Source organism: Sphaeramia orbicularis, chromosome 7, assembly GCF_902148855.1.
Source record: "Sphaeramia orbicularis chromosome 7, fSphaOr1.1, whole genome shotgun sequence".
Classification (NCBI taxonomy): domain Eukaryota; kingdom Metazoa; phylum Chordata; class Actinopteri; order Kurtiformes; family Apogonidae; genus Sphaeramia; species Sphaeramia orbicularis.
In genome coordinates, this window is record NC_043963.1 from 630,174 (window position 1) to 635,613 (window position 5,440).

The following is a 5,440-nucleotide window of genomic DNA, read 5'->3' on the forward strand; positions in this document are numbered from 1 at the left end:
AAAATTCTGGAATAAATGTTAATAAACACGCCATAGGTTTCACACCATAATGTAGGAATAAACTGTTGATATTATATCGCACACAATGTAAAATAAATGTATATTGTCCGTTTTCCTTCACAACTGCGCAATAATAATAATAATCTCGCATGCAGCGATGTCCTGTGATGCGTTCAGGGCCATAAAGAAAATATGAATCTCCTCTAAGGGGTCATGAGGGCATTTTATCTGTCACTTTGTTAAAGTTTACTCTGGTAAACACATTCAATCTAACTGTGTGAGTCCTTTTCATCTTTTCAATAAAACAAAACAAGCTCAGTCACATAAAAACTACATCTGCTTTTTAGGGTTTATGTTCAAGTGGATAACATGCTGTTCCTGTTCTGCTGTTGTTCTAAATGAACTTTGGTGTTTTACAGAACATGTTTATCTACAAGACTGAACATTTTTGGACCAAAACACCAATTAACCGTATGAATTAGAGCGAAAACACTCAGTTCTGCAGTCACAGGTCTAATAACCAACATTTAATGGACTTAAAAACTGAATAAAAACTCACAAATCCTTGATCACTTTTATTTATTATATATAAAAAGTAAATATAACAATAGCAAATATATTTTGGTCATAGTTTTGATCAAATGTACAGGACCAAAGCATCCATTGTCTGACTCTGCTTCATGTTTCAGAGGTTTCTCATCCATAATGTGATCGGTTCACACAGTTTTATAATAGTTCATGTTCAGTTTCATGATGGGAACTTTATAAACATGTGAGTGTGTGCAGCCCATAGTTGAACTGAGCCTGGTTCACTTCAGTGGTTCTGGTTCTGGTTCTGTGGTCTGACCATCGGTCAACACAGGCTGAATGTTTCCTGGGTCGGTGTCATTGGCAGGAGGAAAACCAGCAGATGGAAATCCAGACATTCAGACTCAGATTTATTTATTGATTTATTGTCATTCAATAAAAACATCCCAGATGGTGTTACAGAATGAAATTTCAAAATGCACAGCACAAACTAAAACACAGAAAAAACTGTCAAAACACCAATGAAAAACAACTATATATATATATATATATATATATATATATATATATATATATATATATATATATATATATATATACATACATACACACAGGGTGGGGAAGCAAAATTTACAATGAACATTTAGTTGTTTTTTCTCAGCAGACACTACGTCAGTTGTTTTGAACCCAAACATATACTGATGTCATAATCATACCTAACACTATTATCCATACCTTTTCACAAACTTTTGCCCATATGAGTAATCAGGAAAGCAAACGTTAAAGAGTGTGTGATTTGCTGAATGCACTCGTCACACCAAAGGAGATTTCAAAAATAGTTGGAGTGTCCATAAAGACTGTTTCTAATGGAAAGAAGAGAATGACTATGAGCAAAACTATTACCAGAAAGTCTGGAAGTGGAGGAAGCAACAAAAAACGTACCAAAGCTTTTATTAAAGCTCTCAAATCCAAAATCCTAAAGGATCCAACCAAATCCATGAGAAAAATGGCAACTGAACTTGAAGTAGACAACAAGAGTGTTAGAAATGCAGTAAAATATGATTTGAAGATAAACTCTTACACAAGAACACCAAAACACTTGTTGACAACAGCAACAAATCCAACTTTAGCAATTTTTGGGAATCCTGTTTATGTCCGCCTTCCAGCCCAGATCTAAACCCTCTGGATTCTGCTGTTTGGGGAGTTTTAGAACATGCACCAATAGAACATCACACAGCAATGTCCACTTTCTTAAAGATACTATTAAAGAAGAATGGGAGAAGTTGTCACCCAAATATTTGAGGAACACTTGTACAAGTTTCAGGAAGCGTGTGAAGGCAGTAATTGAGAAAGAAGGAGGACACATAGAATAAAAACATTTTCTATTATGGACATTTTCTTGTGGCAAATAAATTCTCATGACTTTCAATAAACTAATTGGTCATACACTGTCTTTCAATCCCTGCCTCAAAATATTGTACATTTTGCTTCCCCACCCTGTATATATATATATATATATATATATATATATATATATATATATATATATATATATATATATATATATATATATATATATATATATATATATATATATACACACATATATATGAAAAAATGTTAAAAACTGCACAAAAATAAATAGATAAATAAGTTAGTAAAGGTAAACAAAATATTGCACGATGGAGGTGACCTTTCTCCATCAGACCAATGTGACTTTGGATCGGTCTGCCCCAGGACAGAAGGCTACAGAGGCAGTGACATCTATTTAATCACTTCTTAAAGCACAGTTTTTATACACACACACACACACACACACACACATCTGGTTTTTTTAAACACAGTTGAATAGACTTACCTTTATGTGATGTTGTCTTTTTTTAATCATTAAAAAAATATTTTTAGGATTTAAATATTTAATTTTACCCTTTTTTTGGATTCTCATTCATATTGACGTTCCATGATGCTGTCTTATTCCACTCCTTCATTTTTTTATTGTGTCTGTAATCTCTGCCCTATACTTGTGTGTCATGTCGTCTCATGTTTGTCCAGTTTGCTGTTCTTATGTCTTTCACTGTGTTGTGTTGTTTTTCTGTGTTTTCGTGTCTTTGTTAGTGTCTTGTTTTATTTCATTTTCAGTTTAAGTCTGTCCTCTGTTTGATCCTCTGTTGTTAGTTGGACTCCTGGGTATCCTGCTGTTGTCTGTTAAAGCACTTTGGAAACTCAGTTTTTAAAGGTGCTACAGGAATAAGAGATATTTCAGCGGCTATTTGTCATCAAAATTAAATCAACTCAAAAGTGACTGAACTTCAGACTGTAACAGAACTCAAAAGCACTAGATGCACCATGTGTTTGTGGTTTAGGCAGTCCAAAACCCACTGGACAGGCCATCCATGGACCTGAAGAGGTTCATGTTCAGGATGTTGGAGGAAAACAACAACCAAGGCCTTTTGTGCTGTGTGTGTGTGTGTGTGTGTGTGTGTGTGTGTGTGTGTGTGTGTGTGTGTGTGTGTGTGTGTGTGTGTGTGTCTGTGTGTGTGTGTGTGTGTGTGTGTGTGTGTGTCTGTGTGTATGTGTGTGTGTCTGTGTGTGTGTGTGTGTGTGTGTGTGTGTGTGTGCACTTGTATTTCTAACCTAGTGGGGTCCACCTCCTGAAATATCACTCACGCCATGGGGACCAATTTTCCCCGTGGGGACCGAGTGCCGGTCCCCACAGGCACAAGCATTGGAATCAATAGAAAACAGCTTGCTGATATGCCTGGTGAAGTTTTAAAAAAAAAAAAATCGGACCTCATGGGGTTCATTTTCCTGACTTTGTGTATACCCTAGTGGTCACACACGGTATTGCAGTGTGTGAAATTGCACTGGTGGGGACCTTTTCCTGAGAAAGTGTGAAAGTGTGTATCGGATTTTCCCCACCTAGTGGTCACACATGGAATTGCAGTGTGTGAATTTGCCTGGTGGGGACCTTTTATAGTCTGTCCATCTAAATGTGATCAGATATTAATATTATCAAATTATCTGACAAAAAATCAATGAGGGAATATATTCAACCCCTTCTAAGACTTTTAATTTACTAATGTTAATGCACTTACCCGTAGTCTGGCATGAATAAACTGATGTTAGTGCAGTTCACTGTGGCCAGATATGAACAATGTAAACCCACAACAGTTAGCAGTGGCCTGACATGAATAAACTGAGGCTAGTACAGTTAGCAATGGCCTCATAGGAACAATCCAAATCCACAACAGTTAGCAGTGGCCTGACATGAATAAACTGAGGCTAGTACAGTTAGCAATGGCCTCATAGGAACAATGTAAACCCACAACAGTTAGCAGTGGCCTGACATGAATAAACTGAGGCTAGTACAGTTAGCAATGGCCTCATAGGAACAATCCAAATCCACAACAGTTAGCAGTGGCCTGACATGAATAAACTGAGGCTAGTACAGTTAGCAGTAGCCTCATAGGAACAATGTAAACCCACAACAGTTAGCAGTGGCCTGACATGAATAAACTGAGGCTAGTACAGTTAGCAATGGCCTCATAGGAACAATGTAAACCCACAACAGTTAGCAGTGGCCTGACATGAATAAACTGAGGCTCGTACAGTTAGCAGTGGCCTCATAGGAACAATCCAAATCCACAACAGTTAGCAGTGGCCTGACATGAATAAACTGAGGCTAGTACAGTTAGCAGTAGCCTCATAGGAACAATGTAAACCCACAACAGTTAGCAGTGGCCTGACATGAATAAACTGAGGCTAGTACAGTTAGCAATGGCCTCATAGGAACAATCCAAACCCACAACAGTTAGCAGTGGCCTGACATGAATAAACTGAGGCTAGTACAGTTAGCAATGGCCTCATAGGAACAATCCAAACCCACAACAGTTAGCAGTGGCCTGACATGAATAAACTGAGGCTAGTACAGTTAGCAATGGCCTCATAGGAACAATGTAAACCCACAACAGTTAGCAGTGGCCTGACATGAATAAACTGAGGCTAGTACAGTTAGCAATGGCCTCATGGGAACAATGTAAACCCACAACAGTTAGCAGTGGCCTGACATGAATAAACTGAGGCTAGTACAGTTAGCAATGGCCTCATAGGAACAATCCAAACCCACAACAGTTAGCAGTGGCCTGACATGAATAAACTGAGGCTAGTACAGTTAGCAATGGCCTCATGGGAACAATGTAAACCCACAACAGTTAGCAGTGGCCTGACATGAATAAACTGAGGCTAGTACAGTTAGCAGTGGCCTCATAGGAACAATCCAAACCCACAACAGTTAGCAGTGGCCTGACATGAATAAACTGAGGCTAGTACAGTTAGCAATGGCCTCATAGGAACAATCCAAACCCACAACAGTTAGCAGTGGCTGGACATGAATAAACTGAGGCTAGTACAGTTAGCAGTGGCCTCATAGGAACAATGTAAACCCACAACAGTTAGCAGTGGCCTGACATGAATAAACTGAGGCTAGTACAGTTAGCAATGGCCTCATGGGAACAATGTAAACCCACAACAGTTAGCAGTGGCCTGACATGAATAAACTGTGGCTAGTACAGTTAGCAATGGCCTCATGGGAACAATGTAAACCCACAACAGTTAGCAGTGGCCTGACATGAATAAACTGTGGCTAGTACAGTTAGCAATGGCCTCATGGGAACAATGTAAACCCACAACAGTTAGCAGTGGCCTGACATGAATAAACTGAGGCTAGTACAGTTAGCAGTGGCCTCATAGGAACAATGTAAACCCACAACAGTTAGCAGTGGCCTGACATGAATAAACTGAGGCTAGTACAGTTAGCAATGGCCTCATGGGAACAATGTAAACCCACAACAGTTAGCAGTGGCCTGACATGAATAAACTGAGGCTAGTACAGTTAGCAATGGCCTCATAGGAA